The 13,479-nt window shown below is 45.0% G+C and overlaps 1 long non-coding RNA gene across 1 annotated transcript; it reads left to right on the forward strand.

Annotated features, from left to right (window-relative positions):
- The first annotated feature begins 399 nt into the window (after positions 1–399).
- LOC139805637 (uncharacterized) lies at positions 400–13,085 on the forward strand. Its single transcript, XR_011729930.1, has 4 exons — positions 400–571; positions 1,099–1,123; positions 6,082–7,750; positions 11,523–13,085. It is a non-coding gene; the product is annotated as an uncharacterized lncRNA (long non-coding RNA).
- Positions 13,086–13,479: the final 394 nt, after the last annotated feature.

Here is a 13,479-nt window from a genome sequence, read left to right on the forward strand (position 1 = left end):
AAGTCCTGAGGAGGGTCATTGCCCTGTTAAATGTCTGCCCTTTGTATGTTGGGCAACACCAAGAAAAATACAGCTTGATAGCAGAGCACTGAGTGGCATCTAAATGCAAAAAGACACAAAGAAGTTGCAGAGTCAGCATCCAGGGAGTCCTCTGGGAGCTATGGAAGTGGTGTGGGTGGGATGGGTCAGTGATAAATCCCTATCTTTCCTCTGGAGTTGAGCATTAACAGCTGGCTGGGTGCCAGCTTTGGGATCAGGGCTCAGAGGTGCTTCCTGCCATCCCCAGTCTGCAACCTTCTGGGTTGTTAGCAGTTATTTCTGGTAGAGTCACTGGGTGCTCTTGCACAACTCCATCAGGGTCTCTCCCACCAGTAAAGGAAAAGGAATTGGCTGGTAAGGAACTGTTAGCCCTGTCCTCTTTTAACCTGGTGTAAACTTCTCACCATCTGACACTGAATCACACTCCTATGAAGATTAACATGACAGATGAAGATTAAGGATTTCTCTTTCTTGCCCACAGACTATCAAACAATTACAATACACTTTTCAGTGGCACTTTTATCTGCGTGGGGTAAGTTGTTATCTACCCTGATGACTTTATGTTTTCTCTTCCATTTTTAAAATTTTATCTATAACCTGAGGACTTCCCTGTCAAGAGAGGAGGTTTCTGGAGTAAAAAGAGGCTCATGTTAATTTATACCTGGGACCTGAAGCCCAAAATGTAAATGTGTGGGGTTAAATGCCTGGTCCAGCCTTCTACAACTTGACTTATGCTGTGGCTGCTGCCCCCTGGGTTTCACAGCCTTCTCCTTATCACCAAATACTCTCATTTCTGAGTGTCTCCTGAGGCCAAAAGGAAACAAACACCTTGGATGGGCCTGGTTCTGAAGATCCACCCTGCTGCAAGCTCTGGTAGGGATGTGCCTGTGGCCTGGAGCTGTGCAGGATTGCCCCAGGCCCTCCCAGTCCCCGTGCAGTCCCCAGGTACAGGGATGCTGAGTGAAACAGAAAAGCAGAGATTCAGCCCCTGTTTATTTTGAATTAATCTCTGGAAACAGAACATGATAGCAACTCAAGTAACTCCTTTCTTTTTGGCAGTTGCAGCTCTTCTTGAAATAAACAGGTAAGTTACAAGCCTCGGGGGGATTTTAAAAACCACTTGTCCCTCAATCATTTTTCCACTTTCCAGCTACTACACAGTACAAAAAGACTTAAATTATATTTATGTTCCTGTAGAGTTGGCAGCACGGTTCTGTGTTCATAATGGGCTATGTTTTTGGGACTTGGGGAAGGGGGGAGAAATTTCCACTCATTTTGTATAATTATGATATAGAAAATATTTGTAGATCATGTTTTTGGACCATAACTAATGTGCTGTTCAGTCCTGCCTCCTACGTGAGCCCGACACATTTGCCCTCCTGGGGGTGTGCAGGAGGGGGATATTTACACCCTGATGGCTTTTTCAGTGACATCATTGAGCAGCTCAAGAAGTTGCAGCTTCAGGGCTGTTCTTCATCACCTGGGTTGTTTGGAATTCCCTCTGCCACAAATAAAACAAACCACCAAGGAAAGAAACACCCCTAAAAAATCCTCAGCTCACCCATGGGCTTCTGTTTGCTGGAGTGTGAGGTCAATGGTGAAAACCACCAGGGACCAAGCATTCCTGACCACCTGGAGGGGCCATATTTAACTAAAATTTACATCTTGCTGAGTGGGCACCTTGGGGATGTGGTTCTGGTGACTTTGCTGCTGCATTTTGCTACATCTTGGAGCATTTATGTAATCCTTAGCTGTGTGTCAGTGCAACAGGAGAAATGAGGTGTCCTGGGTTCTGGGGTTCAGGATTCCAGGATTCATTACCTGGCATCCAGGAGGCATTTCAACTAAAAAGCCAAGCCCTGAGAATTACTAAATGATTCTCTTCCCCCCTCAGGACACACACATTCCAGACTGTTCCAGGCACTGGGATAAGCTGAGCATCTCCTGGAAGTCCTGATCTGCTTCTACCACTCCTTGTCCTGATTTACCACAACCCTGATTGATTGGCAGGGCAAACAGGTACAGAGCTGAGTCAGAGGGGCAGCTCAATCCAGCACAGATTGAAGCTTCCCCTCCAAAATAAAGCACTTTTTTTTTTTATATTTATCTATTTGTAGGTATCTCTCAAGGCTTGTTAGCCCTCCCTTGCCTCTGTGAGGTGACAGAATTGCTTTTCTTCTGACTTCCCAACACAATGAGACCAGAAATTGAGAACTTAAGGCAAAGCAGACAGCTTCCTCAGTTTTCTCCATTCAATTAGCAGTGCCCACAAATCCTGTCCATCTGATTAAATCCATAAAAGTAATATCTTCTGACCCCACCAGCTCACCATGCCCCCCCACCCCCCTAAAGCCCTAAATTAAAATAAACAGTTCCAGGCTTGACTTTTTTTTGTTCATTGTAATCATCCTAAAATTGGTGGCTCCAGCCTCTCTCACTGGCTTCTGTAAAAATAGTTTTCCTTTACTGCTAAACCAAGGCTTCTTTATACAGCCTCCCAGTGCACAAATGCTGCTCTTATTTACATAGAGAAATTACAAACAGGCTCTTGATTCTTTGATCCTGTGTATTCAAACAGCCCCAGGCTTCTGCTGATTCTGGCTACAGACATCAGGTGCCTGGTAGTGGGTTTTGCCCTTATTATGGTGCAGAGAGCTCCAGTTTTTACAGTCACAGCACCTATTTGGGCATAAAACCTTGGGAATAAGAAAAGATCTCTGTCTCTCTCCTCCCCCAGTGCTCTAAGGACACTGAACATTGTTCAGGGGGGTTTGGCACCCAAAAATGTTCCTGTTGGCCCTTCAGTCGCAGACCTGTGCCCAGTTCTGGGTTGATCTGGGAGGCAAAAGGAGTTTTTTGGGATGCCTCTCACCTGTAACTAACTGGTTTATTTAACTCAGGCTTTGGTACAAGCCCTCCCCTGAGCACTGAATGCAGTATTCAATGGCTCACTGGCAGCTCAGCAATCCCTCTGCCAGGAAAAGGCAGGGAGGTTCTGCTGTGCTGCAGAGGCAAAGGGTTCATGGGCTCTAATGCACTGGTGGCACTGGGCACTTTCTGCTCCAGACTGGTCTGACTGGCTGGTCACAAGCTGGTAGCAGCACAAAGGGAGCCTTGGGAAAGAGATCCAGGAAAAAAAAAAAAAAAAAAAAAGTACTTTGGGATGAGCCGAGAAGAGGTTTTCATGTTTCTACAGAACTCTTAGAAATTTCATTTTCTTTTCCACTGGAAAACTTAAAACCAAGTGAAACAACAAAACAAGAAAAACAACCAAAGTGGGGGTTTCTTTTCCTAGAGGAAAAGAAAAAGAAGAGAGGAATGCCATTCTTTGCTATTTTATCTCTACTTTTTATTGTTTCAAAATGTATTTTCAGTGTCAGAGACTAGAGGAGGAAACCAGGATAAGAATTATTTTCTTAACTCTATTTTTCCCTCCCTACTTTACTCCAGAAAAAAAGAATCTAGGGAATGTTGCCCGATCTGAAAATGTAGAGGCATCTTTTTCAACTTTTAAATCCTGAGATGAATGCCTCTCATCAAAATGAAATTTACAACAGATGCATTAAAAGCATTTCTTCCTGCTTCAGCTCCACCTCTACAAACCAGACAATTCATTAAGCACCAGTAATTTCCTTAAGAAGAGGGAAAACAGGGATTGCAGGGAAATTTTCTACACATTTGCCTGGACAGATTTCACTTGAACTGTGGCAGCTTTTCCATGGCAGTGTGGGAAGAGGGAGCAGAGCTGCTGGGGTGTGAGGTTGGGCTGCTCAGAGGCCCCTCTGACAACACTGCTCAAGGTTAGATTGTCCCTGAATCCCAGCATCAGCAAAACATCCAGATCTCCTGATTCTAGAACCAAGGTGAGATGATGCTTAAGAAAATGTGAAATAGAAAAGTGATGAGAAAGTCAGTAGAATCCAGAAAGCCTTTCCACTCAGGTTGTTCCTGCCCTTGATTTCTTGCTTTTCTCACCCTCTATGCTGGGAATTTTTTCTGTAGCAGCCTCACTGCAAGATTTGCCTGGGAGGAGGAGGAGAGCCCTGCAAACAGCACTTGGTAAAAATGTTTCTTTGGAAGGTTTGGTTATGATCTTGCTGCATGATGCAGGTGGCTTGAGCTGTTATCACCTGACCTTGACATCCCCAACCTCTGCTCCGGGGAGGGTTAGAATCAGGGAATCAGTTCTTTCAAATCCTTCCTGGACAGATTGCCAGGCAAAACTTGCAGACAACTGGTTCTGCAAGTATTTCATGGTGGTTTTTTTATTGTCATTAATATTGCTGAGCTGCATGTGAGATGCTGGGCTAAATCCTGTGTTAATGCTGGCCTCAGCCTGTAATAATCCCCATCCATTTTATGTGAGCTTCCCACTAAGTAGGGCAAGTGGAAAAGTGGGTGGGAAGCTTTGAGTTTTCTCCCCGAGTCTAAGGAACTAAAGTCAAACAGAAAGACTTCCCTCAACAAGGGCACTTTCAGGTTTGGGCAGAGCAGAGCCCAGCAGCTTCCTCATTTTGTTTTCTCTCATTCAGTCAGGGGGCAAGGTGGGGATGTGCCTCTGTGCCAGACAGATGGACAGATAAAATCCTTGCTCCTCATGAAGACTGTGACTGCTTAAGAGTGCCCTGACCAGGATAAATAATTCTCTCCTTTCTCCTGAGTCTCTTATCTGATAACCCTCATTCATCTCCCTTTACTCACACCCCACCAAGCCTCCTTGCTTTAGAGAACAGGAGGACCCTGCACAGCTAGATCACATTTTATCTTGGTTCATGGATCTCTCCTTATTTATTTAAACCTCCACTGCCTCCAGCTTCAGTAACGATGCTGCTGCCCTCAGCATCAATGTCTCTGCCAATAACAACAACCTCCATTTAGTCTGCTACAGCTTCCTATGGAGAATTGTTTTCTCACTTTACCCCTGCTCCTCAACCCTTTAAAAATAGGCAAAGCCTAAAAATTATCCCCAACAGGCTTTTGCATTCGTCCACTTTGAAACAAAGCCTTTACACATGTTTGTTCTATGGGGTCCCACTGATTTTTCCCCTTACAAACTTTTCTCCCATTGCTTTTCCAAATCCCAGCCTTTCCCTTCAAGGGATTTTATATATGAATGTGAAAGCCTGGAAGGAGAGAGAGAGAAAGAGAGAGAGAGAAGAAAAATAAATTTTAAAAAAAATTAAAAAAAAAAAAAAGGAGAGAAAAAAATGAAACGTATTTCTTTTATTTGATTACTGGTTCCTTATTTATGCATCTACACATACAAGGGTAGATGCTGTGTTTTAATCCTACAATAATTGGCTTTGGAAAAACAGTAGCTCATAATAATAATATTGTGAGTGGCCAGCATAAAAAGAGCTACTTGAATGATGGGGCAATTAATCATGTGTGCGTAGGCTACCCCGGCAGTGCCAAGCAGGCACCGAGGGAAAAATCATCTCCCCTACGTCTCCTCCTGTCTTCAGACCCACCTAATTGGTAGTCAAAACAGACTATCTCACTTCTAAATTTATCTCCCTCTTACCCAGAGGCAGAGCTGAAGGTCCCGTTGGGTCTGTGGCAGTGTTTATCCATCAGCCCTGGAGGAACAGCTCATTCCTGGCACCACCACTTTCCTTAACAGCAACCTGGCAGCTGAGCAGCCCCGAGGAGACAGGGGCTGTGCTTTAGGATCCAAAGTGCTGGGCAGCAAGGCTCAGCTCCCACGCTGCTCCTGCTGGGATGGGGCTGCCCCTGGCCTGGGATGGGCAGCTCAGAGCTGCCTCAGAACCCCAAAGAGCTTCTGGGTTGGTTTCAGTAGTCTTTCTTCCTAGCCCTGGATCTGTTTCCTGAGCCAATTCGTGGTTCAGCCTCCATGGAAAGGAGCTGGCAGGAGAGGGGAGGAGGGATGGGAGGACGTGGGATGCAGGGAGGTGGCAGGGATGGGTGAAGCTGAGGTGGAAATCAGCAGGGAAGGCACAGCCTGAGAGGCCCTGGCAGTGTCTGGTGCTGCTCAGCCTCTCTCAAAACCAGAAAGTCAAAATGATGTTGTTTTGCCTCCAGGTCACTACTTAGCAGAAAGGCTTGCAAGACAAAATCAGCATCCCCCTGAACACACCAGTCTGGGAAGTGAGGGGAAGGTAAGAAATCCTCCAGCTGCAGCTGCCTGGGGGACAGGTCCTGTGTCAGCTCATCTCTTCCCCTCGAGTGCAAAGCTCCAAATGATTTTGGTGTTTGGTGACTCCAGCTACCCTGGAAGATGATAAAGCTGGAGCTTCTAAGCTGCCTTGCCTACTTTGGAAACATTCCTTCTGCCTTTTGGGAAAATATCCTTGTCACAAATACATCTCTCCAGTCATAGGATATGATTTCATGGTTGGGCTCCAGCTGATCTAAGGCTACTGCTGCAGAAAGGAAAGATCCTGCCCTGCCTTCTGCCTCCTGCCAGCTCCTGGCCAGCCCGGGGCTGATCCAGCTGCAAACCAGTCCTGTCCTGGCCAGGTGCTGGGATCCTGAAGGAGAGAAAGCCACTGACCCATTTGGGATCCTCCAGATCCTAACAATATCACCTCTGGGCCATCCCTTTCTTCTTCTTCAGGAAGATTCTAGCTTGGTCTCACCCCAGCTCTCGAATGTCCTTATTATTTCCACACATCATGTCCATGATCCCCCTGCTCTTACAGAAGGGGAAGGGGTTTTCTCTCCTGCCCTCTCCCCTTGTCACACCCCCCCCCCAAATCTCAGCCTCTTGCTGGAGACACCCACAAGCATCCCTGCCACAATTTCCTTCTGCCACACTCCAGCCAGCACATAAACAAACTCTCCCAGAACTCCAGACAGACAAGACCAAACACAGGGTACCCACAGCCCTTCCTTCCCACGAGCCTTGTTTGTCACCACCTGTGATGGGGACATTCTGCCTGGGTACACGGTCACCTCTCTGGGAGCAGGAGCACTCAGTCATTAACTCCTGATAAGCTGTGTCAATAACCTGGATACACACTGGGACACCAACCCCCCTGGCAGCTGACCTTCAGAGCTGCATTCTGGCATTTGGGGGAATTATGTCATTAGCAGCAAATGTTCTCAGAAAGGAGAGCTTGTACTGGAGAAAGCCCAATGGAAGGAGCACTTGCAAGTGAAAAGGGCATGTCCCAGCAGTTCCAACAGTTCTTTCACTGTGTGATCTTCAGATATTTTATAATTGGTGTTGGGAACCTTCCCCTGAATCTTCTGTTTACTCCATTTGGGAGTGGTGTTTAAATTTGTTCCTCAGAGGACAATGAGAAAAAAAACAAAACAAAACAAAAAAGCACCAAAAAGAAAAAACCTCAGGACATGGCAGAGCCAGCTTTACTCTGAGCAGATCCAAGTCTGACAACAACATGGGTATGGCAGGAGCAGCTTTTTTCCTCTCACTATGAGTCACATAAAGATGAAAAAGAACAGCTCAGAGCAGTGAGTGAACTCATTAACAGCACTGCTGAGAGTATCCAAGTACCTTAACAGGAAGAAAAATGAACCCAGGAGACCTGAATCCATCCCCTCAATACCAGGCAGGGATGAGTCCCTCCCCAGGAGGCACACAGCTGTCTTCACAGCAGATTTTATTCTCTGTTCAGTCCCCTGTGAAGCCCCAGCTCTGCCCTGGTGATGCCCCAGTCCATGGCTGTGAAATCACTGCTGTAACAAAACTAAACTCTGGGTTACTGAGCTGAGCCAAGCACCCCAGGTGAGTGTTGGGCTGCACGGAGCTTGTGTGCCTGAGCCACCCCTTGATGTCCCCTGATCACTCCCCAGCCATGAACCAGAGCTCAGAGTCTTGGGCACTATGAGGACTCAGCTGGTACAGGCACAGACCAGGACTGAAACAGCTCTGGGTTTCAGTCTTCCTAAGGTACAGTCCTGAGAAACAAGGCTGATACGGGCTGAGTGGTGATTTAGTTTTGATTTTATTTTTTTTTCCCCCCACTAGCGATAATTTTTCTATCCTGGGTATGTTGCCCTTTTCAGAGGGTGCTGCTAAGTCTGCAAACCTAAGACTTCTTAAAGATGTTTTAAAAATAATTACCAACCACAGTTTCCCATTTCACATGCACAGTTGTCATCTGCATGCAAGAATCCATGAAGAGAGCAATCTCTTTGGAGAGTTCACTTGACCAAACGTTGTGGGACAGAACTTTCTTCTTGGTTACACTGTAGAACCAGTAAGGCTGAACAGGAGCAATACAGAGGAGAATTGGTCCCTGCTCTTTGTGCAGTAGATGTTGAAAAGTTTGCTCCAGTATGAAAGTTCTTTAAAAATCCAGGCTGTATATCTGAAGTGAGCCCACCAGAAAAGAAAAATAATAAAGAAAGTAGCTTTGAAAGACTGGGCAAAGGTCTGGAGGAGCCACAGTTTTCCTTGCCTGCAGTAAAGCGTGGCTAAAACAACACAAACTCCTATGGCTTACTAATTTTTCAACCCAATATTTTCATATAATTTGTGTGCTTTATAAGCCTTGGAAAACCCACAAGAGGCCACACATTTCTGATGTAATCGTCTTTGAATTCAACAAAGACCATTACCATGTCAATGAGGGGGATGGTTTCAAAGAGCAGAGGGTGGTTTGCAGAGCACCCAGAGGGGATTTTCATTGCAGCTACTGAAATAATAAACTCCTCTTTCCCCCTCCCTTGTCCCCTTCCAAATTTTGGCTTCAGCTGGAGACATTTCAATAGTTTAGTTCTAATCACAGATAATTCTTTTTTTATTGTGTCATTTTGGATGCTGTTATAATACATAACAAATGTTGCTATGTTACTAGAGCATAAAGTCCAAGCTTTAGTTTAGGTCAGTTTGAACACAAACTCTTTGCTTTTTGGCCCTTAAAATGTTGTGTGTTTGGGGTGGAGGTTGCCTTTGTTGCAAGGGGCTACTACACAGAAATGGCTTTTCTCTCCCTGACTTGATCCCAGTTTTTATTCTATCACTGAGCTGTGCTGGAATTTTTTTTGCAAGCTTTTAATTAAAAGAGGTCAATCACTTATACTCCCAACTGTCAAACACTTTTGCATGACAGTGTTTTTATGCAGGAGAAGTCCCACTGACTTACACTGAGCTATTCATGATGCAGAATATTTTATAGACCTTCAATCTTTGCAAGTTTAGGACCTCACGTGTGCCCTTCTGGGAGCTGAAGTGAAAGGAAAGGAGGAGGTAGGAAGATGATCAGGAAAGCTGCATCAGATTATTACAACTGCAGGAAAGGGAAGAGCAACAACAACAAAAGAAGGGATTTTCTGCAAATTATCCCTCTAAGTACAGCCTCTTACAAAATGAGTTTTGATTAAACATTTGAAGAGTGCTTATTCCTGTGCAAAAATTGCAAGTTGGAAATCATGTCTTAGGGTGAAAGACTGGATGAGTTGGATCTCTAGCTTATCAAAGAGAAGTCTAAAAATGAGCATCAACTCTACCTTGATACTTAGATATATTCCTTAATGAAGAAAATAATCCATTGAAGTTCATTCCCTGTTGCTCCCAGAACACTGGTCTCTGCCTTCCCTGTCCTCTGGCCCAAGAAGTGACCATGGTGATGAGAGTTTGATTTTTTTTTTTTTGTGAGTGACCTCACCCTGTTCCCTCTGCAAATGCTCCTTGAAGCTACAGACTCAGTGAACTTCCAGATCACGTGGGGTTTCCAAACAGATGTCAAAATGCCTCAGAGAGGGGGGGAGATAAATTCTCATCAGCAATCTATTTCCTTCCATCAGCCATGGAAGGAGCCTGAGCCATCCAGCTGAGTCTGGATGCTGAGGGCAAGCTCCAGTTGCTGAAACATAGGTGTCAAGTGCTCTTCATGAGCACTCTGGTAAGCCAGCAATGTGTGTGGGATGGCAGATAGGATTCAGGAGGTCAGATGTTCCTGAAATGATTTCACAGGAGACTCCAGACCTTTCCAAAGCAGCTGGAGAGCACCTCAGCAATGAAATCCCACCCCATCTTACAGATGGTTGAGCAAAAGTACTTGGGCCAGGACCAACAGTGAGAGAGAAACAAAACTGGGGGGGTTAAAGGAATGGAAGAGTGTTTTCCTCCCATTTTAAGAAGACAGAACTTGTAGGGCTGAAAAACTTGCAGCTTGCCAGAGCATAACTGCTAAGGGTTTATTACAATTGAGTTTTATAACACAGGTTCTAATAAGTCCTTCAAGAATGTGGCTGCATGCAGTAATCATTTCATAAATATTAATACAGCATTTAGAAACGGGGCCTTAATTTAAAGTGTTACCTTTTTATTAGCAAGTGCACAGTTTAATTACTGCAGTAAAACCAGAGATTAGTTAAGCTTTGCTGCTGTTCTATTACCTGGGAACCAGCACCAGCCCAGCTTTAATAAACAGCTTCTGAGGAGGTGAAAGAAATTCCTCTGGCTAGAGAGACTGAGGGGGGAAGGTTTGCTGCTGGAAACTGACTGTATTCTTTAACAAGGCTAGACTGTGGAATGACTTCTTCTTGCTGTCTGCATTTTTGTGTGCATGTGTGTTAATTCACACACGTCTCCAGTTATTTCCATTAGGGATTGACAGGCTGGTTCTGAACAAACAAACAAAAATAAAGCACGAGGACACGAAACCAGAATTAAAGCTAAACTCGAGAGGGTATGACTTGGTTTTGGTTTGGTTTAAAAAAAAGAATCTGAATCAATATTTACTCCATAATTAATGATAAGCTAATAATTATGGAGCAAATAATTATTTTTCCATAAAATAGTTATTTTCATGTGCTTCTGTACTCAGGGTTAGCAGCTCCTTTATTTCTTCTCTATCTCATTTCTTGCTCAGCAGATAGAGTGGTGGGGAGGAGGCAGGACACTGAGTTTCCATCCTGAACTGTGCAACCCATGTGCTCAGTTGGAGGGAACAAGTCAACCTCTGTGTATCAGTTTCCCAGTGCTGGAGATAAAAATAACAATCCTGGGGTCATTTATCCTGGTATTGGTGTTTGGAATATGCAAGAGACAGTGGAGGCCTCAGCAGTAGCTACATTTTAGCTAGTACACTCCATGACCTTACTTAATTACTCCCTACCTTGGAGCTTGGGAAGACATCCCAGTGCCTAAAGTCCCAGATAAATGCAAGCACCAACTTCCCTCTAAAATCAGATCCTGCTCAGATACTTGTCCTAGAGGTGCAGACACTTACAAGTCACTGCCTTTTCTCTAAGGCAGGAAAATTCAAGCAAATAGGATGGGAAAGGGGAAGGAGAAACCATATCCCTACATTGCAGGAGCAGATTTCAAGAGCAGCCCACTCAGTGACTTGTCTGAGATCATTCAGGAGGAGTGTGGCCATGCCAAAAGCTGAACTCATGTCCGTTTGGTCCCTGTCTAGCAAGATAAGACAAGTTGTTCTCTGAAAAAGTCCAATGGGTGAAGACAGCTATGCAAAAGCAAGGCACTTGTAGTTTCTTATTTGCAGCCCCCTTCCGCCTTGTGATTTATTGTGATTCTTGTTTTGCAGACTCAATGTCTTCTGGCCAGTACAGATTTAAACATTTGGAGCCATGTGCAAGTCCCACCCAGGCTCTGAAACGTGTGTGACCACAGAGCCCAAGCTGGCTTGTTACATGTGTGTGACTCTGGGAGTGCTTTTGGCAAGGGGGGAGGACAACAACCACCTACAGCTGGAGACCTGAGGGAATTCTCCAACTTGGTTTCTGGAAACAAGGGCAAAAAAACCCCTTTGAATCATAGGAATGTGGCAAAACCCAGCAACATTAAAGAGAACAGAGAAAATAAATTAGGATTGAAAGTACCTGGAAAAGTGGAGTCCCAAGGGAAGCGACTGATGGGCGAGGAAAGAAGAGAGATCTTCTGAGCTTCCCTGTGCATCCTTCTCTTATTGCAGGAAATTTTAACCTTTCCATGCTCTGCAAACCTGCTGTAGGAGGCCCAGCACACATCACTGCAGGTCCCTCTCTGGCTGTCCCCATTTCCCCTGGCAGTGCCCTTTCCAGGCGTGAGTACCTGATGGTCTGAAAGCCAGAGCTGACTTGCTGCCTCCAGCCCTTTGGAAGGTTTCCTTATGGACATGCCCAAATATTTACTTCCAGGAGGTGCTAAGGGCACACCCCTGTGAGCCCAGAGAGCTGCCCAGCTCTCCCAGAAAGGAGAGGGAACTGGGAGAGCCTTCTGCTATGGTGGAATGGCAGGGTTTGCTTTCTAGTGATGCTAAAATATAAAGGGAGGAGGAGAAGGAGAAGCAGCAAGACCAAGAAGCTGGTGCTGGATGCAAACACCAAGCATCCATGTGAGGTTCCCCTGTCTGGATGTGAATGGGGAATCCAAGTGCTGAAACCCATCCAGGTTTTTTTGCACCTTACTCAGCCAAGCTGAGCAGCATTCCCAGCTGTGACACGTGGATCATTATGGTGTTGCCATGGTTGATTTCACAATTAAAAACAAATACAGCTTATGCTGCAGCCGATGTTATAAAAATAAATGGAGCTACTTTGCATAACAGCATAATTAGGGCCTAATTGCCAGCTGGTCTGTTAAACCATAAATGAAAACAAACAGGGCTATAAATTAAATTATTAGAATGGTATTATGGCTTGGGGAGATATTACATCACTAGAGCTTATTTTGAGGATCACACTGTAAACAGAGCAAACCCAATCAGAAGAGCAGAGTCCAAGCAGCCTCCTTCTCCAGTCATCTTTCTCATAACCCTGGGGATCATTCAAACAATTCTTCATCATCTGCTTTCTACTTGAGATCACCAGTGCATCCTCTCTAGAGGAGAGCACCACAAAAGGCAGATAGGAGTTTGTAGTGTGAAAAGATGCAGCAAACAAAATCCCACGGAAAGGCACAGAAACAAAAGGAATCTATGTTTTTATATCTTATTTCTTTAGGAGGGACTGGGAGCTGGGAGTGGCACTGGACCCAGAGTTTTCCTGAAAACTACTTTATACTAAAAGCATGATATCCACCGTGAAAGCAAGTTTATATCTTCAGCATTCTTATTTCTGCCTCACTGTTTGCTTTTGGGTGACAAGCTGGATTTCCAGGACAGTCAGAGTGTGCCCATACAACACTGTGCTGGACAACCAAGGAAAGATTCTGAGCATCAGCTCTCACACACCTTGTCTACAAATTCCCTGCCTGGGTGCCCAGACACAGGACACACCAGAGGGCTTTCAGAATGAGAATGTAGACTCTGCTATTAGTGCAAATTCAGCTGTTTGTAAATACATCTTGAAGCTTGATACATGCTAAAGCTTTTCCATTTCAACCTGTCTCTTTCCACCTTATTCCCCATTCAGGATGAGCTTTCCTGAGTATTTCTATTAGGAGCAATCAAGGCAGTCAAGGAGAAAAGCCTGTCCTGTCAGGCAGCTGCTAAAAATGAACCTACTTTGGAGCAAGACCTGTTGAAAACAAAGCATAAAGCATAAAACATCTGTTGAAATGTA

This window comes from Heliangelus exortis, chromosome 20, assembly GCF_036169615.1.
Source record: "Heliangelus exortis chromosome 20, bHelExo1.hap1, whole genome shotgun sequence".
Taxonomy (NCBI): Eukaryota; Metazoa; Chordata; class Aves; order Apodiformes; family Trochilidae; genus Heliangelus; species Heliangelus exortis.